At 43.8% G+C, this 27,226-nt stretch overlaps 1 pseudogene across 1 annotated transcript in view; it reads right to left on the minus strand.

The window, feature by feature from the left end:
• The window catches only part of LOC311103283 (multidrug resistance-associated protein 1-like), a 59,284-nt pseudogene that overhangs the window by 16,941 nt on the left and 15,117 nt on the right, over positions 1-27,226 (minus strand). Inside the window, exons 2-14 of the transcript in view lie at positions 16,137-16,313; positions 15,196-15,321; positions 9,364-9,501; positions 6,135-6,260; positions 4,270-4,331; positions 3,687-3,818; positions 3,213-3,419; positions 2,665-2,840; positions 1,867-2,028; positions 1,676-1,769; positions 831-1,032; positions 450-596; positions 250-313 (exon numbers count right to left, since the gene is read on the minus strand). The product of the transcript in view is annotated as a multidrug resistance-associated protein 1-like (transcript). The remainder of the gene's footprint in view (positions 1-249; positions 314-449; positions 597-830; positions 1,033-1,675; positions 1,770-1,866; positions 2,029-2,664; positions 2,841-3,212; positions 3,420-3,686; positions 3,819-4,269; positions 4,332-6,134; positions 6,261-9,363; positions 9,502-15,195; positions 15,322-16,136; positions 16,314-27,226) is intronic.

Consider the following 27,226-nt stretch of genomic DNA (forward strand, 5'->3'; position numbering starts at 1 on the left):
AGAGAGAGAGAGAGAGAGAGAGAGAGAGAAGAGAGAGAGAGAGAGAGAGAGAGAGAGAGAGAGAGAGAGAGAGAGAGAGAGAGAGAGAGAGAGAGAGAGAGAGAGAGAGAGGAGGGTAGAGAAAGAGAGATATGTAGTTTGTGAGTGTGAGTGTGAGAGAGTGAGTGTGTGAGTGTGTGTGAGTGTGAGTGTGTGAGTGTGAGTGTGTGAGTGTGAGTTCTCACCAGGGCTGTATGGTTCTCTATCTACGTTGTCAGGCTTCAGCTCATCCTGGCACAGGAACTTTCCCAGGACGCCTCAGAGAGACGATGGCCTGCACACACAAATACTATCATGAAAGATATTTCAAATGATTTTCAATCATCCGGTAATTATAAACGTTGCCAGGACAACATTGTTTTGTTTGGTCCCTTAGTGATGACATCACCATGGCGTGACCCCTGACTGACCTGCATGGTGGTGCTCATAGCGAAGGGCAACTGGCTGAGGGGCGTCTTCAGAATGTTGATGAGCGCCATGGAAACAAACACCTTCTGGGTGTCGAGGATGTTCTTGTCGTCAATGAGGACGTAGACGCCGAACATGGCGAACGCTATCTGTAGGAGCACAGGACATGGTTATGACAGCCTTATGAAGGGTTATGACATCCTTATGATAGGTTATTTAGCCTTATGTAGTCACAGCCTTACAGCCTTACAGGTCGGTGAACAACAGGTCAGGAAACAGGTTAGGAGTTAAGTGGAGATGGAGTATTGATAATGTATTGATCGTGATAAGCCTGTAATGTTTATGACAGGCTTACAAAGGCTCTACGACAGGTCGTAACTCACCAGGAAGGATGAGGAGTTGAAGGAGGCGAAGGAGATGGAGTAGAGGACCTGGGATCTCTTCAGGGCATTGAGTTCTTTCTCCCGGTACCCAGAACCCTCTCCAGGAAGGCCCTTTCCCAGGCATAGAACTTCAGATCTTAATCCCACTCAGGATCTCATTCATCAGTTTGATCCTGCTGTCTGTATAGCGCATCTGGACTTCCTGGGAACGACACCCACCCACCCGGGAACACAGAGTAGGGAATTAGTACGGAATATGGAATTCAGAACACGGAATATGGAATAAGGAATGCAGAATAAAAATACTATATCCAGTTGAAGTTCATGTTTACTATAGAACATTTTTAGAAGAAATGTAGTCTATTTGTATTAAAGAGAATGAGTTCTTTATGACCTTATTAAAGAAAGGTTAGATAAATCAGGTCAATTACATCTGTACAGTTTTATGCAATTATAGGGTTTGCATGTACATTACAATAGCTTTAATACCCAATTACAAAGAGCAGTGTGGTTGGATGCTATGTTTCTTCATAGCATCCAACCACACTGCCGGTCCCCACAAGGAAAAATATTATTTTAGGCTTAGGGGTTAGGTCTAGGGTTAGGGTTACAATTAGGTTAGGGTTACAATTAGGGTTAGGGTGTGGGCCCTTGTGGCTCAGTTGGTGCAACGCCAGGGTTGTGGGTTCGATTGTTACGGGGGACGCATACAAAATGTATGTAAGTCGCTCGTAAATGTTTAAGGTATGGGGGTAAATTTAGGATTTTGAATGGGGAATCAGTTGTTTGGTCCTCACGAGGATAGTAAAACAAATGTGTGTGTGTGTGTGTGTGTGTTAACTGACCTGCAGCTTGCTCCTCATCTTGGCAATGAAGCCGTTGAGAGGAAAGATAAGGATCACCGTGGCGATGCCAGCTAGGGCTGACGGGACCCAGACGCTGTAGATACAGGAGAGGAGAGGGGTAAGAATAGTGTGTTCCTGTGTGTGTGTGTGTGTGTGTGTGTGTGTGTGTGTACTTGTGTGTGTGTATCTACCTGCCACAGGAAGAAGAGACAGAGAACTATCTCGATGGGAGCCACCCACACAGCGTTGAAGTAGACTACCATGTCCATGAGCTTCTGAGTGTCGGCTGACACCAGGTTAACTATCTCTCCCACGGTACAGGACTGTCGTGCTGCACTGCTGATCACTAGAGACTGCAGAGGGAGGGAGGAGGGGAGAGAGAGAGAGAGAGAGAGAGAGAGAGAGAGAGAGAAGAGAGAGAGAGAGAGAGAGAGAGAGAGAGAGAGAGAGAGAGAGAGAGAGAGAGAGAGAGAGAGAGGTAATGATCTCTCCCACGGTAAAGGACCGCCGTGCTGCACTACTGATCACTAGAGACTACAGAGGGGAGGGAGAAACATGACAGTCAACCACCATACAGTTCAAAATTCTGGTAACTTTCTAAAAACTTAGAGGTTTTCCTAAATACGCAGGGAATCCGGGAATCTCCAACCAGGATTTTCAGGAAAACTTGGGAATTTTGGGAACATTTCTGTAATTGTCAACCCTAACCACCATACCTTAGTCTAGTCGGGAGTCCATAAGAGTTGACCAGACTGCACAAACTCTAGACTAGATCCCATATTTGGACACTTGTGCAATTTCTATCTGAAGCCCTCCCCTGTGGGTCGGTGGGATATATAGTCGTCACTTTGTATGTTGTCGTTTGATCATTCGTGTGTGTTTACTCCTGTATAAAATGTGCAAATTGTATTAAATAATTTTTTCATTCAGCCTTGCTGCCATTGATACTCTGTAATGTAATAAAAAAAACGTTCTCTTTCTCTCCATACCTTCCTGTAGACCAGGCCCATGACAGCAGTCTTGACCTCATTCCCACGGTGAAGCAGGAGTACATGTACTGGTGGTTGAACAGGGACTGGAGGCTGGACAGGAGGAACAACAGGAAGGCAAACATAAAGCCTTCCACATGTCGCTGTCCTGGTCACGCATGAACCCCAGGAGGAGGCTAGAGGTGGAGGAGAAAAACATGGTTTTTAATGACGCTGTGTTAGAGAGAGAAACGGAGAAACAGAAAACACTTGAATCGTTGGGCTGTATACTGCTACACCCCTGTTTTGAGGCACCAGGGAGCCATTTGGGACTCAGCCAGTGTTTTGTAGGGTGTGTAAATGAGGGTGCCATTTGGGAACCAGGTAGTGTTTTGTAGGGTGTGTAAATGAGGGTGCCATTTTGGGAACCAGGTAGTGTTTTGGGTCCATACACTCTCTCCTGGGTCAACGTAGTGTGCTACATTTGATCAGGGTCCTGACACTGTCTCCTGGGTCAACGTAGTGTGTTACATTTGATCAGGGTCAATACACTCTCTCCTGGTTCTCACCTGAGCACCTGTGGTATGGAGAACATGAAGGCGTCGTGGAAGATGATGAAGAGGGTCCCTTTGATGAAGAAAGGTCCGAAGCGCCGAGCCAGAACCCTGAAGAGACAGAACCCTGAGCTCTGATCCTGTCTCAGCTTCTTCAACAGCTGGATGTGTTCTGTCAGTGTAGGACCTGCAGGACGGGAGCCAGACAGACTACGCTCCTTTCTGTTGGAGGGAGGGGGTGGGGGGAGAGAGAAAAGAGAGAGGAGGTTAGATGGTAAACATATGGGTCTGCTCTGTCAGCTTAGTACCCATCGTATGAAGGGTGTAGTGTGTAGGTTGTAGTGTGCAGTGTGTAGGGTGTAGTGTGTAGGGTGTAGTGTGTAGGGTGTAGGGTGTAGTGTGTAGTGTGTAGTGTGCAGTGTGTAGGGTGTAGTGTGTAGGGTGTAGGGGGTAGTGTGTAGTGTGTAGGGTGTAGTGTAGTAGTCTTACTGTTGTAGTTCAGTACACTCCCTGGCCCAGTCTTTCTCCAGGTCTGCTATGATACAGTCTGAAGAGTCTTCTTCTCTAAGACACCAGAGATCCTCTGCCTGCAGGGGAGTACGATAACCCCTAATAACCAACCTGAGAGAGGGATGAGGGAGACGGGAGGGAGGGGGGAGGAGGAGGAGGGAGAAGAGAGGAGGGGGAGGGAGAAGGAGAGGGGGAGGAGGAGGAGGAGAGGGAGGAGAGAGAGGAGGAGGAGGGAGAAGGAGAGGGGGAGGAGGAGGAGGGAGTAGAGAGGAGGAGGGAGGGAAGGAGGGAGGGAGGGAGGGAGGGAGTTTCCCCTATAATTACACATCTTATATCCATCATATATTGATTATTCAGTTTCCCCTATAATTACACATCTTATATCCATCATATATTGATTATTCAGTTTCCCCTATAATTACACATCTTATATCAATCATATATTGATTATTCAGTTTCCCCTATAATTACACATCTTATATCCATCATATATTGATTATTCAGTTTCCCCTATAATTACACATCGTATATCCATAAGTGTAACAATTGAAGGCAGTCTTACTCTCCAAACCACCAGAAGAGCATCTTAGATAGGAAAGAGGCGTCCTCCACTGGACAGGGGTTCTGTAGGGGATAACACACAGGGTCTTAGGCCCAGATTCATTCAAAGCACCTTCTACCACTGTGAAAGCACCTTCTACCTCTGTGAAAGCACCTTCTACCACTGTGAAAGCACCTTCTACCACTGTGAAAGCACCTTCTACCTCTGTGAAAGCACCTTCTACCTCTGTGAAAGCACCTTCTACCACTGTGAAAGCACCTTCTACCACTGTGAAAGCACCTTCTACCACTGTGAAAGCACCTTCTACCACTGTGAAAGCACCTTCTACCTCTGTGAAAGCACCTTCTACCACTGTGAAAGCGTGTTTCACCACTGCGCACTGAGCTACCCACAATACGCCTTGTAAAGGGAATTTCTCCGACCTTCGTGGAGATCCCATTCATGATAAATGCTGCGGATGTCGGCTCAAGTGTAAATGGACCTTTATAAGGCACTTCCTACATGGCCTGGAGAAGAGCAGTGTGTTTGTCTGTCAATGCAGTCTGGAATGAGTCCTGGTCTTAGTGTCTTCATTCAACCCTGATTCTATTCAAATAAAGATATAAAGCTGACTACTAAAAACCCTTTCAGATTTCTAGCCTCACTCCTACTCCTACCTTTCTGTAGGTGTGTTTGTCTGTGTTGGGGGTCTACCTTTCTGTAGGTGTGTGTCTCTGTGCTGGGGGTCTACCTTTCTGTAGGTGTGTGTCTCTGTGTTGGGGGTCTACCTTTCTGTAGGTGTGTTTGTCTGTGTTGGGGGTCTACCTTTCTGTAGGTGTGTTTGTCTGTGTTGGGGGTCTACCTTTCTGTAGGTGTGTTTGTCTGTGTTGGGGGTCTACCTTTCTGTAGGTGTGTTTGTCTGTGTTGGGGGTCTACCTTTCTCTAGGTGTGTGTCTCTGTGCTGGGGGTCTACCTTTCTGTAGGTGTGTGTCTCTGTGCTGGGGGTCTACCTTTCTGTAGGTGTGTTTGTCTGTGTTGGGGGTCTACCTTTCTGTAGGTGTGTTTGTCTGTGTTGGGGGTCTACCTTTCTGTAGGTGTGTTTGGCTGTGTTGGGGGTCTACCTTTCTGTAGGTGTGTGTCTCTGTGTTGGGGGTCTACCTTTCTGTAGGTGTGTTTGTCTGTGCTGGGTACCTTTCTGTAGGTGTGTTTGTCTGTGTTGGGGGTCTACCTTTCTGTAGGTGTGTTTGTCTGTGTTGGGGGTCTACCTTTCTGTAGGTGTGCGTCTCTGTGCTGGGGGTCTACCTTTCTCTAGGTGTGTGTCTCTGTGCTGGGGGTCTACCTTTCTGTAGGTGTGTGTCTCTGTGCTGGGGGTCTACCTTTCTGTAGGTGCGTGTCTCTGTGCTGGGGGTCTACCTTTCTGTAGGTGTGTTTGTCTGTGCTGGGGGTCTACCTTTCTGTAGGTGTGTTTGTCTGTGTCGGGGGTCTACCTTTCTCTAGGTGTGTGTCTCTGTGCTGGGGGTCTACCTTTCTGTAGGTGTGTTTGTCTGTGTTGGGGGTCTACCTTTCTGTAGGTGTGTTTGTCTGTGCTGGGTACCTTTCTGTAGGTGTGTTTGTCTGTGCTGGGGGTCTACCTTTCTGTAGGTGTGTTTGTCTGTGTCGGGGGTCTACCTTTCTCTAGGTGTGTGTCTCTGTGCTGGGGGTCTACCTTTCTGTAGGTGTGTTTGTCTGTGTTGGGGGTCTACCTTTCTGTAGGTGTGTTTGTCTGTGCTGGGTACCTTTCTGTAGGTGTGTTTGTCTGTGTTGGGGGTCTACCTTTCTGTAGGTGTGTGTCTCTGTGCTGGGGGTCTACCTTTCTGTAGGTGTGTTTGTCTGTGCTGGGGGTCTACCTTTCTGTAGGTGTGTGTCTCTGTGCTGGGGCGCTGGTCAGAGAAGCAGCTGAGGATGAGCAGGGTCAGCTGTAGGGAGAAGTAGACGAAGAATGCTATGAAGCGCATCGCGTCTGTGAAGAACCCCTACAACACAGGAAGAGGGTGATTGGTTATTGACTGAATGTGAGAGAGGGTGATGGTGAGGGAGAGAGAGAGAGAGAGAGAGAGAGAGAGAGAGAGAGAGAGAGAGAGAGAGAGAGAGAGAGAGAGAGAGAGAGAGAGAGAGAGAGAGAGAGAGAGAGAGAGAGAGAGACAGAGAGAGAGAGAGAGAGAGAGAGAGAGAGAGAGATTTTTTAAAATTAAATTACGAACCTAGTTGGTTTAGCCACGGAAAAAGACAGCAACCTTCCCGCTTGCCATGATTGGCTGAGATAATGAGTGGGCTGGACATGCCGAGAGACTAATTCGGATTGGTCTGCCATCTAGCACTCTTCTGTCTATAACATGAGCTGGTCAGTATGTGTAGGTAATCCTTCTAACCTGGCTTTTTTTTTTTTTTATATCACGTAGTAGAACTGCATAAGTGTTGCTCACCAGTTTTCTGGAGGACCGAGTTTTGAAATCAGTGTAATTAGAGTATGATAGCTAAGGAGATGGAGAAAAATCTGGCGTTTCATTGCAAATATGCAGACGGAGTCAAAAAGAGAACACACAGAAGGAAGTTGTGTAAAACACCTGTCTCCTGATTACATCTTCAAACTGAGGGCAACCATGGCAACCACGGCATCCGTGACAGAGAGGGAGAAGCGTCCATCCATGTATACGGGTAAGATAGTCTAGCTAGCTACATTTTCAGATATTACATGTTTTTTAATTTAGTCAGAAAGTCGTTTTAATTTCAAGTTAAAATGTACCGTTAGCTAGCTAGCTAACTTTAGCTGGCTGGCTAGCAAGCTAACGTTACATGTATGGTCTGTGTAGTAATATTATTCGTATCTCAGAGCCATTTGCATTGCTAGTTATAGCCAAATGTTAGCTAGCTAACATTGAACCTGGTTGGTTAGCTACCTGCAAATTCATGCAGGGTAGTAACGTTATGAGTTGGGATTACGGTTTAGCTAGCTAGCTACATGTCTAAACAAAATACTTTACTCTCCAAGTAACTATTTCAATAGAATGTTTATGATGTCACTGCGACAACTGTCGATAGACGTAGCTGGTAAATTCGCTCTGGCTATCTACTCCGATTTCAGAGCACTCTCGTCTGAGTGTGCCAGAGTGCAGAATAACTGACGAATTTACGAACGCTCAACACCTGTTGAACATGGCCAGTGTCAGTAAACTTTGGCAAAAAAGCATACACCAACGCTCTGAATAACATAAAAACAGCCTAACCAGCTCTGCTAGGGTGAGTAAAATTGTCTGGAAGTAGCTAACCAACATTAGCCAGTTAGCTTGGGTGCTTGACTGCTGTTGTTAGGTCAGAACGCTCGGATAGTAAAAACCAACGTTTGTGTGTGTGTGTGTGTGTTGCTCTGCGTACAGTGTATCTATCTTGTGTCCTGCTGAGACAGAAATAAGCAACATTCTCTTCTCTTTTTTTACTGGACCTATAGCCTGTTAGCCAAACTGGTTCATACTGGACCTATAGCCTGTTAGCCAAACTGGTTCCTACTAGACTTATAGCCTGTTAACCTAACTGTTTCCTACTGGACCTATAGCCTGTTAACCTAACTGGTTCCTACTGGACCTATAGCCTGTTAGCCAAACTGGTTCATACTGGACCTATAGCCTGTTAGCCAAACTGGTTCCTACTGGACCTATAGCCTGTTAGCCAAACTGGTTCCTACTGGACCTATAGCCTGTTAGCCAAACTGGCTCATACTGGACCTATAGCCTGTTAGCCAAACTGGTTCCTACTGGACCTATAGCCTGTTAGCCAAACTGGTTCCTACTGGACCTATAGCCTGTTAGCCAAACTGGTTCCTACTGGACTTATAGCCTGTTAGCCAAACTGGTTCCTACTAGACTTATAGCCTGTTAACCTAACTGGTTCCTACTGGACCTATAGCCTGTTAACCTAACTGGTTCCTACTGGACCTATAGCCTGTTAGCCAAACTGGTTCCTACTGGACTTATAGCCTGTTAGCCAAACTGGTTCCAACTAGACTTAAAGCCTGTTAACCTAACTGGTTCCCACTGGACCTATAGCCTGTTAACCTAACTGGTTCCTACTGGATCTATAGCCTGTTAGCCTAACTGGTTCCTACTGGACCTATAGCCTGTTAGCCTAACTGGTTCTGCATTCAACAACGCTACGTTGTTTGTGCATGTTTGTGTGTGTTAAACCAAGCACGTCAGCCACCTCAACCACGCAATGCATCTACTATAACAGATTTGATGTGTTACCTTATAATATAATAATAATAATAATATGCCATTTAGCAGACGCTTTTATCCAAAGCGACTTACAGTCATGCGTGCATACATTTTTGTATATGGGTGGTCCCGGGGATCGAACCCACTACCTTGGCGTTACAAGCGCCGTGCTCTACCAGTTGAGCTACAGAGGACCACAATGAACCCAATGAACCCTGGGACTAGACTAACCCGCCCATGACAAACAGAAAGTAATTACACACCCAAGCCCTCCATATGCCACATATATACTGTAGATAATGCATAGAGTGTCTTTGTGAGATTTAGGGCCATATTTGTGTGAGGGAACCAGATGTTGATTGCTGTCTGTGTTGGCGTAAAGAGGGGGTGACACAGCAGGAGACGGATGGAGAGATAGAGAGATGGAGGAGAATGTGGCTTCTGCTATCTGCCTGGAAAAGCCTCCGCTGCGCCGTGCTCTACCAGTTGAGCTACAGAGGACCACAATGAACCCAATGAACCCTGGGACTAGACTAACCCGCCCATGACAAACAGAAAGTAATTACACACCCAAGCCCTCCATATGCCACATATATACTGTAGATAATGCATAGAGTGTCTTTGTGAGATTTAGGGCCATATTTGTGTGAGGGAACCAGATGTTGATTGCTGTCTGTGTTGGCGTAAAGAGGGGGTGACACAGCAGGAGACGGATGGAGAGATAGAGAGATGGAGGAGAATGTGGCTTCTGCTATCTGCCTGGAAAAGCCTCCGCTGCCCTCAGCGCGATAGACATTTAGACCTCAGACACACACACGCACATGCACGAGCACACGCACATTCACACAGTGTACACACGCACACACACCTCTTCTATAATCTGCTGTATGTTGGCTCTGAGAGGAACGAGGGAGCAGACCACTGCCAGAGTCCAGAAGAGGAAGAGAAGAATGGAAGAACGGCATCCCTTCATCCTCTCCCACTGGATCACACACACCGCCAGGAGCTGGGGAGAGAGAAGGAGGAGAGGGAGAGAGATGAGATGAAGAGATGGAGAGATTGACCAGAAGAGATTGGCCAGAAGAGATTGACCAGAAGAGATTGACCAGAAGAGATTGACCAGAAGAGATTGACCAAAAGAGATTGACCAGAAGAGGTTGGCCAGAAGAGATTGACAAGAAGAGATTGGTGCAAATAAAACCACCCGCAGGCCAAATTAAACCACCCGCGGGCCAAATAAAACCACCCGCAGGCCAAATTAAACCACCCGCGGGCCAAATAAAACCACCCGCAGGCCAAATAAAACCACCCGCGGGCCAAATAAAACCACCCGCGGGCCAAATAAAACCACCCGCAGGCCAAATTAAACCACCCGCAGGCCAAATTAAACCACCCGCGGGCCAAATAAAACCACCCGCGGGCCGCCAGTTGGGGAACTCCCTGCTGTATTGGTTTATGTCTGGAAGGCAGTGCTAGAACCAGACCTGGGTTCAAATACCGTTTGAAATCATTTCAAATACTTCATCTGTGCTTGATTGAGTTTGCCTGGCTTAATGGTCCAATAGAATAGTCCCAAAACTGCAAATCCCACCCATTAAGAACTCCAATCAGGCTAGAGCAAAAGCTAAAACTATTTGAAAGATTCTATATAATAGTATGCAGGTCTAGCTATAACCCTCAGTCTATTGGTTAGCTGAGTTTCTGCTAAAAGACGTGTAACTGAGGACTTGGTGGACTGTATATTCTGTAGGTTAGGTTATACTTTATCAAATCAAATGTTATTTGTCAAATACGCGTGTTTAGCAGATGTTATAGCGGGTGTAGCGAAATGCTTGTACTTCTAGCTCCGACAGTGCAGTAATAACAGTTATGTGTTCGCCCCATGTGCTGGTAAGGACACAGATGACAAGACAGAGAATCACGGTGGAGGAGGTTTAATGACGCTGAACAGCACAGCAACAGTGGACGTAGTACATGGGCAGGGCTCTTTAAGGCTTTGATTGACAGATATCTGCAAGTACAGACACTGGCCTTGGCGGCTAACACACAACTACTAACTTGTGGGAAGACACAGGATGGCTGCAACTCTGTGATTTGACTTCTCTCACTTCCCTTCAGCTGCATCTTCTTGTCTTAGCCGGAGATCACCCAGCATCCACTTCAGCGGTGGGCAGAGCAACAGCTCTGACATGATGAACTAACTTCACTGATATGATGAACTAACTTCTCTGATATGATGAACTAACTTCTCTGATATGATTAACTAACTTCTCTGATATGATGAACTAACTTCTCTGATATGATGAACTAACTTCACTGATATGATGAACTAACTTCTCTGATATGATGAACTAACTTCACTGATATGATGAACTAACTTCTCTGATGTGACGAACTAACTTCTCTGATATGATGAACTAACTTCACTGATATGATGAACTAACTTCACTGATATGATGAACTAACTTCACTGATATGATGAACTAACTTCTCTGATATGATGAACTAACTTCTCTGATATGATGAACTAACTTCACTGACATGATGAACTAATTTCTCTGATATGATGAACTAACTTCACTGATATGATGAACTAACTTCTCTGATGTGATGAACTAACTTCTCTGACATGATGAACTAACTTCTCTGATATGATGAACTAACTTCTCTGATATGATGAACTAACTTCACTGACATGATGAACTAACTTCTCTGATATGATGAACTAACTTCACTGACATGATGAACTAACTTCACTGATATGATGAACTAACTTCTCTGATATGATGAACTAACTTCACTGATATGATGAACTAACTTCACTGATATGATGAACTAACTTCACTGATATGATGAACTAACTTCACTGATATGATGAACTAACTTCTCTGATATGATGAACTAACTTCTCTGATATGATGAACTAACTTCTCTGATATGATGAACTAACTTCTCTGATATGATGAACTAACTTCTCTGATATGATGAACTAACTTCACTGATATGATGAACTAACTTCACTGACATGATGAACTAACTTCACTGATATGATTAACTAACTTCTCTGATATGATGAACTAACTTCTCTGATATGATGAACTAACTTCACTGATATGATGAACTAACTTCTCTGATATGATGAACTAACTTCTCTGATATGATGAACTAACTTCTCTGATATGATGAACTAACTTCTCTGATATGATGAACTAACTTCACTGACATGATGAACTAATTTCTCTGATATGATGAACTAACTTCACTGATATGATGAACTAACTTCTCTGATGTGATGAACTAACTTCTCTGACATGATGAACTAACTTCTCTGATATGATGAACTAACTTCTCTGATATGATGAACTAACTTCACTGACATGATGAACTAACTTCTCTGATATGATGAACTAACTTCACTGACATGATGAACTAATTTCTCTGATATGATGAACTAACTTCACTGATATGATGAACTAACTTCTCTGATATGATGAACTAACTTCTCTGATATGATGAACTAACTTCACTGATATGATGAACTAACTTCTCTGATGTGACGAACTAACTTCTCTGATATGATGAACTAACTTCACTGATATGATGAACTAACTTCACTGATATGATGAACTAACTTCACTGATATGATGAACTAACTTCTCTGATATGATGAACTAACTTCTCTGATATGATGAACTAACTTCACTGACATGATGAACTAATTTCTCTGATATGATGAACTAACTTCACTGATATGATGAACTAACTTCTCTGATGTGATGAACTAACTTCTCTGACATGATGAACTAACTTCTCTGATATGATGAACTAACTTCTCTGATATGATGAACTAACTTCACTGACATGATGAACTAACTTCTCTGATATGATGAACTAACTTCACTGACATGATGAACTAACTTCACTGATATGATGAACTAACTTCTCTGATATGATGAACTAACTTCACTGATATGATGAACTAACTTCACTGATATGATGAACTAACTTCACTGATATGATGAACTAACTTCACTGATATGATGAACTAACTTCTCTGATATGATGAACTAACTTCTCTGATATGATGAACTAACTTCTCTGATATGATGAACTAACTTCTCTGATATGATGAACTAACTTCTCTGATATGATGAACTAACTTCACTGATATGATGAACTAACTTCACTGACATGATGAACTAACTTCACTGATATGATTAACTAACTTCTCTGATATGATGAACTAACTTCTCTGATATGATGAACTAACTTCACTGATATGATGAACTAACTTCTCTGATATGATGAACTAACTTCTCTGATATGATGAACTAACTTCTCTGATATGATGAACTAACTTCTCTGATATGATGAACTAACTTCACTGACATGATGAACTAATTTCTCTGATATGATGAACTAACTTCACTGATATGATGAACTAACTTCTCTGATGTGATGAACTAACTTCTCTGACATGATGAACTAACTTCTCTGATTTGATGAACTAACTTCTCTGATATGATGAACTAACTTCACTGACATGATGAACTAACTTCTCTGATATGATGAACTAACTTCACTGACATGATGAACTAATTTCTCTGATATGATGAACTAACTTCACTGATATGATGAACTAACTTCTCTGATGTGATGAACTAACTTCTCTGACATGATGAACTAACTTCTCTGATATGATGAACTAACTTCTCTGATATGATGAACTAACTTCACTGACATGATGAACTAACTTCACTGACATGATGAACTAATTTCTCTGATATGATGAACTAACTTCACTGATATGATGAACTAACTTCTCTGATGTGATGAACTAACTTCTCTGACATGATGAACTAACTTCTCTGATATGATGAACTAACTTCTCTGATATGATGAACTAACTTCACTGATATGATGAACTAACTTCTCTGATATGATGAACTAACTTCTCTGATATGATGAACTAACTTCACTGATATGATGAACTAACGTCACTGATATGATGAACTAACTTCACTGATATGATGAACTAACTTCTCTGATATGATGAACTAACTTCTCTGATATGATGAACTAACTTCACTGACATGATGAACTAATTTCTCTGATATGATGAACTAACTTCACTGATATGATGAACTAACTTCTCTGATGTGATGAACTAACTTCTCTGACATGATGAACTAACTTCTCTGATATGATGAACTAACTTCTCTGATATGATGAACTAACTTCACTGACATGATGAACTAACTTCTCTGATATGATCAACTAACTTCACTGACATGATGAACTAACTTCACTGATATGATGAACTAACTTCTCTGATATGATGAACTAACTTCACTGATATGATGAACTAACTTCACTGATATGATGAACTAACTTCACTGATATGATGAACTAACTTCACTGATATGATGAACTAACTTCTCTGATATGATGAACTAACTTCTCTGATATGATGAACTAACTTCTCTGATATGATGAACTAACTTCTCTGATATGATGAACTAACTTCTCTGATATGATGAACTAACTTCACTGATATGATGAACTAACTTCACTGACATGATGAACTAACTTCACTGATATGATTAACTAACTTCTCTGATATGATGAACTAACTTCTCTGATATGATGAACTAACTTCACTGATATGATGAACTAACTTCTCTGATATGATGAACTAACTTCTCTGATATGATGAATTAACTTCTCTGATATGATGAACTAACTTCTCTGATATGATGAACTAACTTCTCTGATATGATGAACTAACTTCTCTGATATGATGAACTAACTTCTCTGATATGATGAACTAACTTCTCTGATATGATGAACTAACTTCACTGACATGATGAACTAACTTCTCTGATATGATGAACTAACTTCTCTGATATGATGAACTAACTTCTCTGATATGATGAACTAACTTCTCTGATATGATGAACAAACTTCTCTGATATGATGACCTAACTTCTCTGATATGATGAACTAACTTCTCTGATATGATTAACTAACTTCTCTGATATGATGAACTAACTTCTCTGATATGATTAACTAACTTCTCTGATATGATGAACTAACTTCTCTGATATGATGAACTAACTTCTCTGATATGATGAACTAACTTCACTGATGTGATGAACTACTATTAATTCACAGTCTTTCCTACAAGATCTCTGTTAGGTATCTGGTGTTCCTGTGTTTTAAAAAGCTCTCAGTTTGGTATCTTGTCTGTGTGTGTGTGTGTGTGTGTCTTTATAAAGCTCCCTAACTGTAACGTGTTATACTGTGGTGTCTTCAGCACCAACCACGGCTATGGATAGTTCACAGTTTATGTTGTCTGTCTGTGTCTGTTTCCCTAACTGATAGGACCTTGTCCCTGACACACTTGGCTCCGACTCAGGGTTCAGTTTGTCAGGGTGGTCGTAGTTCAGTATAGTGTCTGAGTACAGTAGGCAGGTTATTTTGGGGGAGTTGTGTTGAAACGAGCTCTCCTTCTAGCTCTCTCTCTCTCCTTCTCTCTCTGTCTCTCTGCCTACCTTTTTCTCTCTCTATATACTTTTCTCTCCATGACTACCTTTAGATCTCTCTCTCCCTCATTCCCTCTCTCTCTCTCCCTCTTCATCCCTCCCTCCCTCCCTCCCTCCCTCCCTCCCTCCCTCCCTCCCTCCCTCCCTCTCCTTACCATAGTAAGGCTGCGTATAACAGGGCTAAGCAGGAAGACCATGTGTTGGTGTATCTCTGCACTCCTCTCCACCAACAGGTAGAAAACCTCTAGGAAGCCAAAGGATGCCAAACACAGACCCAGCACCTACAGAGAGGGGACAGGAGTTAGTTTAAACACACACAATGAGGGGGGGGGGGGGGGGGAATTATAAACAAACACGGTATTCTTCCTAGGATCAATAAATATCCTGATAAGAATGTAGATGTAATATGTTCTGTCAGCGTCTGCTAAATGACTAAAATGTAAATGTAAATATGTTCTGTCATATGGTAGCAGGATATAGATGTAATATGGTAGCAGGATATAGATGTAATATGTCAGATGGTAGCAGGATATAGATGTAATATTTTCTGTCAGATGGTAGCAGGATATAGATGTAATATGTCAGATGGTAGCAGGATATAGATGTAATATGTCAGATGGTGGCAGGATATAGATGTAATATTTTCTGTTGGTTGTTAGTAATTGATTTGTATTATTTTGGTTTTCCACTAAAACAGGAGGAGAAAGGACTACCTACTTCTACTGAAGACCAGTCACACAACCCAGTCACTTACTGGGAAGGCTGTGTTGTTGTCAAATGAACTGATCTGTCAACCCAGTCAGCAACACTGGTTATAATGACGTTATACTCACTGGGAAGACTGAGTTGAAACGAACTGATCTGACTTTCTCTTGAATTCATATGATATGACAGCAGGAGAGGTTTGGGCTCCTGTTACCCACTGCCTTCAGTAGACAACATGTAAAGCAACATGTGATAACATTAAACTGTGAAAACATGTTTTTTTCTGTAAGGGGTGTGTCCGAGTGTGTGTCTGTGTGTGTGTGTCTGTGTGTGTGTGTGTGTGTGTGTGTGTGTGTGTGTGTGTGTGTGTCGGTGTGAAACAGACACTCACAGTCTTGGCACAGCAGAGGCTGGTCAGAGAGATGCCACCCTGGTCAGTGAACCAGAGGTAGACCAGGTAGAGAGGACCGCAGGACCACAGGTACATACAGGGGAACCACACCAGGACTGTATGCTGGAAACACTGGGTCAGGTCTGGGTGGGGGGTGTACCAGGTCAGGTTCCAGTCCTAAAAGAGCGAGAGGGAGGGATAGAGGGATGGAGGGAGAGAGGGATGGAGGGAGAGAGGGATGGAGGGAGAGAGGGATGGAGGGAGAGAGGGATGGAGGGAGAGAGGGAAGGAGGGAGAGAGGGATGGAGGGAGAGAGGGATGGATGGATAGAGGGATGGAGGGAGAGAGGGATGGAGGGATAGAGAGGGATGGAGGGAGAGAGGGATGGAGGGAGAGAGGGATGGAGGGAGAGAGGGATGGAGGGATAGAGGGAAGGAGGGAGAGAGGGATGGAGGGAGAGAGGGATGGAGGGATGGAGGGAGAGAGGGAAGGAGGGAGAGAGGGATGGAGGGAGAGAGGGATGGAGGGAGAGAGAGGGATGGAGGGAGAGAGAGGGATGGAGGGATAGAGAGGGATGGAGGGATAGAGGGATGGAGGGAGAGAGGGAAGGAGGGAGAGAGGGATGAGGGAGAGAGGGATGGAGGGAGAGAGGGATGGAGGGATAGAGGGAAGGAGGGAGAGAGGGATGAGGGAGAGAGGGATGGAGGGAGAGAGGGATGGAGGGATAGAGGGATGGAGGGAGAGAGGGATGGAGGGATGGAGGGAGAGAGGGATGGAGGGAGAGAGGGATGGAGGGAGAGAGGGATGGAGGGATAGAGGGATGGAGGGAGAGAGAGATGGAGGGAGAGAGGGATGGAGGGAGAGAGGGATGGAGGGAGAGAGGGATGGAGGGAGGGAGAGAGAGGAGAGTGTTAGAGAATGTGACAGACAAATGGAAGCATTGGGTCAGCTCTGGGTGGGGGGGCGTACCAGGTCAGGTTCCAGTCTTAAGAGAGAGAGAGAAATAATCAAATACAAAATATATGTTTTATTGTCACATACACCAGCTGGTGCAGTGTAATGTGTTGTTTACAGGGTCAGCCATAGTAGTATGATAGGTGCAGTGTAATGTGTTGTTTTACAGGGTCAGCCATAGTAGTATGATAGGTGCAGTGTAATGTGTTGTTTTACAGGGTCAGCCATAGTAGTATGATAGGTGCAGTGTAATGTGTTGTTTTACAGGGTCAGCCATAGTAGTATGATAGGTGCAGTGTAATGTGTTGTTTTACAGGGTCAGCCATAGTAGTATGATAGGTGCAGTGTAATGTGTTGTTTTACAGGGTCAGCCATAGTAGTATGATAGGTGCAGTGTAATGTGTTGTTTTACAGGGTCAGCCATAGTAGTATGATAGGTCCAGTGTAATGTGTTGTTTTACAGGGTCAGCCATAGTAGTATGATAGGTGCAGTGTAATGTGTTCTTTTACAGGGTCAGCCATAGTAGTATGATAGGTGCAGTGTAATGTGTTGTTTTACAGGGTCAGCCATAGTAGTATGATAGGTGCAGTGTAATGTGTTGTTTTACAGGGTCAGCCATAGTAGTATGATAGGTCCAGTGTAATGTGTTGTTTTTACAGGGTCAGCCATAGTAGTATGATAGGTCCAGTGTAATGTGTTGTTTTACAGGGTCAGCCATAGTAGTATGATAGGTCCAGTGTAATGTGTTGTTTTTACAGGGTCAGCCATAGTAGTATGATAGGTGCAGTGTAATGTGTTGTTTTACAGGGTCAGCCATAGTAGTATGATAGGTGCAGTGTAATGTGTTGTTTTACAGGGTCAGCCATAGTAGTATGATAGGTGCAGTGTAATGTGTTGTTTTACAGGGTCAGCCATAGTAGTATGATAGGTGCAGTGTAATGTGTTGTTTTACAGGATCAGTCATAGTATTACAGTGCTCCTGGTGCAAATTAGGGTTAAGTGCCTTTTCACCTTGCCAGCCCAGGTATTCAAACCAGTAACCTTTCAGTTACTGGCCCAACTGTCGCCCTAGGATATAGATATGTAATATAATAGAGAGGTAGGTAGGGATAGATGGACAGGTAGGGTCTGTGTCCGTCTTCCTCTCACTCTCTATCTCTCTCCTTCTCTCTCATTTTTACATTTTAGTCATTTAGCAGACGCTCTTATCCAGAGCGACTTACAGTTAGTGAGTGCATACATTATATATATATATTTTCATACTGGCCCCCCGTGGGAATCGAACCCACAACCCTGGCGTTGCAAACGCCATTCCCTCCCCTACCCCGGACGACGCTGGGCCAATTGTGCGCCACCCCATGAGTCTCCCGGTCGCGGCCGGCTAAGACAGAGCCTGGATTCGAACCAGGATCTCTAGTGGCACAGCTAGAGATGACCACTGCGCCACTCGGGAGGCCTCTCCTCTCCTTCTCTCTCCTCTCCTTCTCCACCTCTGTCCTCTCCTCTCCTCTCCTTCTCTCTCTTTCTCTCCTCTCCTTCTCTCTCTCTCCCTCTCCTTCTCCATCTCTCTCCTCTCATCTCCTCTCTCTCTCTTCTCCTTCTCTCTCACTCTCCTCTTCTTATCCATCTCTCTCCTCTCTATTTCTCCATCTCTCTCCTCTCCTTCTCTCTCTCTCCTTCCATCTCTCTCTCCTCTCTCTCTCTCTCCTCTCCATCTCTCTCCTCTCCTTCTCCATCTCTCTCCTCTCTTTCTCTCTCTCTCTCTCCTTCTCTCTCTTCTCCTTCTCTCTCTCTCTCTCTCCTCTCCTTCTCCAGAGCCCAGACTGTATACCAGCAGTAACTCCAAACCCAACTAGTAAATATAGTAGTGATAATTATGTCAAGATTTCTTCTAGCCCAAACCTCCAGCTCAGATTTGAACTTCACTACAGTTTCCTCTGCAGCCCATAGACCTTCTCTAGGTCTAAACATTTAAACATTTACATTATTTAGCAGACGCTCTTATCCAGAGCGACTTACAGTTAGTGAGTGCATACATTTTTCATACTGGCCCCCCGTGGGAATCGAACCCACAACCCTGGCGTTGCAAGCGCCATGCTCTACCAACTGAGCTACAGGAGGCCCAACTAATGTTCCCCAAAATGGTAGATGAGCACCCATCCAATGCTAAATCCTTCCTGGGTTGTGGCATCTGGTCTAGACACATACAGTTGAAGTCGGAAGTTTCCAATCACCTTAACCAAATACATTTAAACTCAGTTTTTCAAATTCCTGACATTTAATCCTAGTAAAAATTCCCTGTCTTAGGTCAGTTAGGATCACCACTTCATTTTAAGAATGTGAAATGTCAGAATAATAGTAGAGAGAATGATTTATTTCAGCTTTTATTTCTTTCATCACATCCCAGTGGGTCAGAAGTTTACATGCACTCAATTAGTATTTGGTAGCATTGCCTTTAAATTGTTTAACTTGGGTCAAACGTTTCGGGTAGCCTTCCACAAGCTTCCCACAATAAGTTGGGTGAATTTTGGCCCATTCCTCCTGACAGAGCTGGTGTAACTGAGTCAGGTTTGTAGGCCTCCTTGCTCGCACACACTTTTTCAGTTTTGCCCACACATTTTCTATAGGGTTGAGGTCAGGGCTTTGTGATGGCCACTTCAATACCTTGACTTTGTTGTCCTTAAGCCATTTTGCCACAGCTTGGTTGCAAATGGAAGACCCATTTGCAACCAAGCTTTAACTTCCTGACTGATGTCTTGAGATGTTGCTTCAATATATCCACATAATTTTCCTTCCTCATGATGCCATCTATTTGTGAAGTGCACCAGACCCTCCTGCAGCAAAGCACCCCCACAGCATGACGCTGCCACCCCCGTGCTTCACGGTTGGGATGGTGTTCTTCTGCTTGCAAGCAACCCCCTTTTTCCTCCAAACATAACGATGGTCATTATGGGCAAACAGTTCTATTTTTGTTTCATCAGACCAGAGGACATTTCTCCAAAAAGCACGATCTTTGTCCCCATGTGCAGTTGCAAGCCGTAGTCTGGCTTTTTCATGGTGGTTTTGGAGCAGTGGCTTCTTCCTTGCTGAGCGGCCTTTCAGGTTATGTCGATATAGGACTCGTTTTACTGTGGATATAGATACTTTTGTACCTGTTTCCTCCAGCATCTTCACAAGGTCCTTTGCTGTTGTTCTGGGATTGATTTGCACTTTTCGCACCAAAGTACATTAATTTCAAGGAGACAGAACGCGTCTCCTTCCTGAGCGATATGACGGCTGCGTGGTCCCATGGTGTTTATACTTGCGTACTATTGTTTGTACAGATGAACGTGGTACCTTCAGGCGTTTGGAAATTGCTCCCAAAGATGAACCAGACTTGTGGAGGTCTACAATTGTTTTTCTGAGGTCTTGGCTGATTTATTTTCATTTTCCCATGATGTCAAGCAAAGAGGCACTGAGTTTGAAGGTAGGCCTTGAAATACATCCACAGGTACACCTCCAATTGACTCAAATTATGTCAATTAGCCTATCAGAAGCTTCTAAAGCCATGACATAATTTTTTGGAATTTTCCAAGCTGTTTAAAGGCACAGTCAACTTAGTGTATGTAAACTTCTGACCCACTGGAATTGTGATACAGTGAATTATAAGTGAAATAATCTGTCTGTAAACAATTGTTGGAAAAATTACTTGTCCTAAACCACTTGCCAAAACTATAGTTTGTTAACAAGAAATTTGTGGAGTGGTTGAAAAACGAGTTTTAATGATTCCAACCAAAGTGTATGTAAACTTCCGACTTCAACTGTATAGTTAGTTATATGTCAGGGAATGTGAACCCACAACCTTGGCCACGCATGACCACACACCAGACCCCATGGTTTTCCTTACTTTGTGGCTCACAAGACACAAGACAGCTCTTTGGGAAGCTTTAAAATTGGGAAAACAATTTTGGGACCCGCGGTTTGCTTCAGAGAAGCTTCCTTTTCCTCATCTCTCAACCCGCAATGATAGTGCAGGAAAACAATGTTTGCGTCCCAAATGGCACCATATTCTCTATGAGCCTTGGTTAAAAATAGTGCACTACATGTGACCTGGACCCTGGTCTAAAGAAGTGCACTACATAGGCAATAGGGTGCCATTTAGGACGTAAGCATTGTTTGAGAACCACTGTTCGTCTCCTAAATACAGGTCCTTGACAGACTGGTTCTTCTTCTGTGGGATCACTGGGGCTATGTCCCAGATGACTACGCAGTGCACTACCTTTGCCCACATAGAAAGTGCCCCTATATAGGTGGGCGGGCAAAGGTCAAAAGTAGTGCGCTACATAAGGAATAGAGTGCCATGTCAGACGCACCCTGGGAAATTGGATGAAACCACACGGACCCAGACAGTTACCAACAACAACAACAACAGTTTAAAATGATTGTGTAAGTACGTTTCAGAAGACTGTCCACAACCTACTGCCTCATGACTGTCTATGTCTTCAATAAGCTTCTAACATTATACAAGACTACATCTCTTGACTGTCTCTGTATTCAATATACTTCTACCATTATACAAGACTACATCTCTTGACTGTCTCTGTATTCAATAAGCTTCTAACGTTATACAAGACTACATCTCTTGACTGTCTCTGTATTCAATAAGCTTCTAACATTATACAAGACTACATCTCTTGTAAACGAAGAGAGATAAACACACAGAGAGAAGAGAGACAGAAGAGATAAAGAGAGAGAGAGAGGGAGAGAGAGAGAGAGAGAGAGAGAGAGAGAGAGAGATAAAGAGAGAGAGAGAGAGGGACATTGGAAAGAATTAACAAAAAAACTGCGCAAACTAGAATAGTATTTGGCCCTAAACAGAGAGTTCACAGTGGCAGAATACCTGACCACTGTGACTGACCCAAGCTTAAGGAAAGGTTTGACTATTGTAGCGGTTTCAGGGGTTGTGTTGTGGATGGACGTTATGTGCCTGCAAGGTTTCTTTGTTTTTTGGCTGCCAGGAACACGGACAGCAAGGCGACGTATTCACCCAGAGGCTGGACCATGGACAGCTCCTGGGAAACTTCTAGACTGCAGCAGAGCAGCCACACCTGTCTCCAGTCATAATTAGAGCCAAACTGCAGACAGGTGAAACCAATCAGTCTCTACTTTAACCGCGCCCTTGGTTTGGGTTTCTTTCTTTGTCTTTGTTTTGACCCCGGCAGGTGAAGGAGCAGGAGGCTATGGGAGGAGCAGAGCGTACGGAAGGAAAAGGAGGCTTTAAAAGACTAAAGGAAAATAGGCTTACAAGAAGAATTGAACTCCCCCCAAAGACAAATCTTGGAGGACCTTCCACGGGTAGCGAAGTATTTACTTTGTTTGTTTTGGGTATGATTTGTCAAGAACGCTGCCAAAGCTTGATCATAATAAACAGGTTTAACCGTTTACTTGGACTTGTGTTGTGTGGTTGTGTGTGTAAACCCTGCCTTGCAAAGAACCCGGCCCTGAAACCGCTACACTATATAAAGACTCAGTGAGCATAAGAGAAGAGAGGGAAGAGAGAGAAGAGAGGAGTGGCCTTCTAGCCACTGCCGCATCACATCTCATCATTCCATTTGTTTTGTCTTGTCTATTACACACACCTGGTTCATATCCCCTCATTAGTACGTGTATAAGTGTTCCCTCTGCCCCCCTTGTTCTTGTGGGTGATTGTTTAGTGTGAGGAGAGTGTAGCTTGGTTGAGCTCAGTGTATTTTGTATTGCCGGGGTATATTTTCCCCGTGTGCCTGTTTGGTTCCAGTGCGTCTGTTTTGCGCACTGGACTGTTTGACGCAATTCTGCTTAACTCTGTATTCCGGAATAAACTCTGTATTCTGTGATTTACCCTCCTGCGCCTGACTCCTTCAAATCACCCATCGAAAAGAGAGAAGAGAGAGAAGGAAGAGAGAAGAGAGGGAAGAGAAACCGCTACACTATGTACAGACTCAGTGAGCATAGCATTGCTATTGAGAAAGGCTGCCGTAGGCAGACCTGGCTCTCAAGAGAAGACAGGCTATGTGCACACTGCCCACAAAATGAGGTGGAAACTGAGCTGCACTTCCTAACCTCCTACCAAATGTATGACCATATTAGAGACACATATTTCCCTCAGATTACACAGATCCACAAAGAATTTGAAAACAAACCCAATTTTGATAAACTCCCATATCTATTGGGTGAAATACCACAGTGTGCCATCACAGCAGCAAGATTTGTGACCTGTTGCCACAAGAAAAGGGCAACCAGTGAAGAACAAACACCATTGTGAATACAACCCATATTTATGTTTATTTATTTTCCCTTTTGTACTTTAACTATTTGCACATTGTTATAACACTGTATATAGACATAATATGACATTTGTAATGTCTTTATTCTTTTGGAACTTTTGTGAGTGTAATGTTTACTGTTAATTTTTTATTGTTTATTTCACTTTTGTTTAAATTATTTTACTTGCTTTGGCAATATAAACATGTTTCCCATGTCAATAAAGCCCTTAAATTGAATTGAGAGAAGAGAGAGAGAAAGTTGCTGGCCAAATAATTAACATTGCCTTCACTCACCTTGTGAAACACACAGAAGATCAGTGATTCTCTCCCGCTCTCTCTCTCTCTCTCAGTTCAATTTAAGGGCTTTATTGGCATGGGAAACATGTTTACATTGCCAAAGCAAGTAAAATAATTTAAACAAAAGTGAAATAAACAATAAAAAATTTACAGTAAACATTACACTCACAAAAGTTCCAAAAGAATAAAGACATTACAAATGTCATATTATGTCTATATACAGTGTTATAACAATGTGCAAATAGTTAAAGTACAAAAGGGAAAATAAATAAACATAAATATGGATTGTATTTACAATGGTGTTTGTCACAAATCTTGCTGCTGTGATGGCACACTGTGGTATTTCACCCAATAGATATGGGAGTTTATCAAAACTGGGTTTGTTTTTTTTGAAAACTTTGTAGGTCTGTGTAATCTGAGGGAAATATCTCTGTCTCTGTCTCTGTCTCTGTCTCTGTCTCTCTGTCTCTCCTCTCTCTCTCTCTCCGTCGCTCTCTCTCTCTCCTTTCTCTCTCTCTCTCTCTCTCTTCCTCGCTCACACTCTCTCCTCTCTCTCTCTCCCACTCTCTCCTCTCTCTCCTCTCTCTCTTTCTTTCTCTCTCTCTCCCTCCTCTCTCTCTCTCTCTGTCGCTCTCTCTCCACTCTCTCTCTCCTTCTCTCTCTCTCTCTCTCTCTCTCTCTCTCTCTCTCTCTCTTCCTCTCTCACACTCTCTCCTCTCTCGCTCTCTCTCCCACTCTCTCCTCTCTCTCTCCCACTCTCTCTCTCTCTCTCTTCTCTCTCTCTCCGTCACTCTATCTCCTTCTCTCTCTCTCTCCTCTCTCTCTCTCCTTCTCTCTCTCTCTCCTCTCTCTCGCTCTCGCTCTCTCCTCTCTCTCTCCTGTCTCTCTCTTTCTGTCTCTCTCTCTCTCTCCTATCTCTCTCTCTCTCTCTCTCTCTCTCTCTCTCTCTCTCTCTCTCTCCTCTCCTCTCCTCTCTCTCTCTATCCCTCTTCCTTCCTCCCTTCTTCCCCTCTCCCTTTCTTAAAGTATAGATCCTGTGCATACTGTTCCAAAATGTGTCCTAGTGTGTGTTGGGCATGGCTCAGAGTGTCTATATCTTGGATTCAGATACTTAGCTTACTATGTGTGTGTGTCCACTCAAAGTATGTGTGTGTGTGTGTGTTCCAAAGTATATCTGTGTGTGTGTTCCACACAAAGTATGTGTGTGTCTGTTTGATTTGGGTTCAGCCCAGTTCCTCTGTGTTTGTGTGTGTGTGTGTGTGTGTGTGTGTGTCTCAAAAACAAACTAAAACACAGAAAAAAGTATGTAAAGTCATATCAGAAGCTAGCAGATACATTACTTATCGACAACAGCTGCAAATTCCAAATTCCGAAGTACACCTTCCTTGCTTGTTGTGTAACAACACTGTTACGAACCTAGCAACCAAGTTGTGTGGTCAGAGTGCAGTATTTACATAGTTTCATAGCACAAACATTTGTTAGCACGTTTCTCACACTGGCTTCAGCCACAGAGTGAGTAAGCCTGCCCCGGCAACTGAAGGGGGGTTGCCTAGCAACACGTGCCTCCGAGGAAGACAATGCCTGCATAGCGCAACAAATTCCGATGATTTGTGAATCTGTTCAGAGCTACAATGGCTTTCAGTTAATGGTGGAGTATCTAACAAAATCTTTACATTATGGCATTCACGAATCATATACTATTTACATATCATAGAACTGTGGGTACATTTGTGGACAAAATTCTAACTTACTCAATATTTAAATAACAAATACTCAAATACAGGTCTGGTGCAAACACACACACACACACACACACACACACACACACATAAATGTTCTCACCTCTCTACTGAGAGACGTTAATTACTCTCTGTACATTAGCATCTCACAACACAGAGAAACACATCCTACTCACTGCCTACAGGAGCAACGTGATGCGTAGTCTTCATTATGCCCAGCTCTGACACTAGCACAGTCTTCTGCATCGTCAGGTCAGGGAGGACCGATTTCAGCGGGACACAGGCAGTCTTCAGCATCATCAGGTCAGGGGGGACCGCGTTCAGCGTGACATAGGCAGTCTTCAGCATCATCAGGTCAGGGAAGACCGCTTTCAGCGGGACACAGGCAGTCTTCAGCATCATCAGGTCAGGGGGGACCGCTTTCAGCGTGACACAGGCAGTCTTCAGCATCATCAGGTCAGGGAGGACCGCTTTCAGTGAGACACAGGTAGTCTTCAGCATCATCAGGTCAGGGGGGACCGCTTTCAGCGTGACACAGGCAGTCTTAAGCATCATAAGGTCAAGGGGGACCGCTTTCAATGTGACACAAGGAGGGGGAAATGGAGAGTAAATTGCTATAGGAAAACTGAATGGAGAGTACATTGGTATGGGAAAGCTCAATGGAGAGTAAATTGCTATGGGAAAGCTGGATGGAGAGTAAATTGCTATGGGAACGCTGAATGGAGAGTAAATTGCTATGGGAACGCTGAATGGAGAGTAAATTGCTATGGGCACGCTGAATGGAGAGTATATTGCCATGGGAACACTGAATGGAGAGTAAATTGCTATGGGAACGCTGACAACATTGATTGGACAGATGAGTCAATAGGCATCTATAGGCGGTTTGGTACGTATACAGCTTGGGGTGTATATAGCTTGGGGTGTATACAGCTTGGGGTGTATATAGCTTGGGGTGTATACAGCTTGGGGTGTATATAGCTTGGGGTGTATATAGCTTGGGGTGTATACAGCTTGGGGTGTATACAGCTTGGGGTGTATACAGTTTGGGGTGTATACAGCTTGGGGTGTATACAGCTTGGGGTGTATAGGCCAGGGTACCATTAGCAGCATTCTGGAGCAGAGGTGCTGAATGCCCATGACTGACTCACTGTACAGGACGTAATCAAGGGGATGCCATCACCAATGTGCTACTTCTAGGAAATATAGATCCTCAGTAGACCATGCTGACTGTTCTACTGTGGTGTGTTATTAATCAGCCTGCTTCTCCTGTCTTTATGGGCCAGTTTCCCGGACACTGATTAAGCCTAGTCCTAGACTAAAACACAACTAAATGGAAGATCTCCATTGAAAGTATGTGTATAATTGGCCTTTATGTTTTTATGTGGTGCCTCGTTAGCCGTTACCTCAGCAACAACACCTACTCTTCCTGAGGACCACGACACAAACTAAAATCTTACAGGACAGAAACACACTGAAACCCAGGCTCTATTCAATATGCTTTGCGGAAGTTCAGCGTTATAGCGTTATTGAAATTTAAAGGCAATGTTCCCGCGTTAGCTTAGGCTGTATTCACAGTAAATGCTTGATATGTCGGCTCAATCGGAAATTACTTTTACATTTCTATCGTGCGATCTGTAACGCTTCAGCGATACAGATTGAATAGAGCCCTCAGCTTCTTCCATGGGCTTACAGTTTAATAGAAGACATCTGCCTCGTAAGCATTCACTAGTTATCGACTCACTGTGTCTTAACCCCTGGGATTCTCTGAAGTCTGACTCACTGCCTGTATCCCAAATGGCACCCTATTCCCTATAT

This window comes from Coregonus lavaretus, assembly GCF_964263955.1.
Source record: "Coregonus lavaretus genome assembly, chromosome: 28".
NCBI lineage: Eukaryota > Metazoa > Chordata > Actinopteri > Salmoniformes > Salmonidae > Coregonus > Coregonus lavaretus.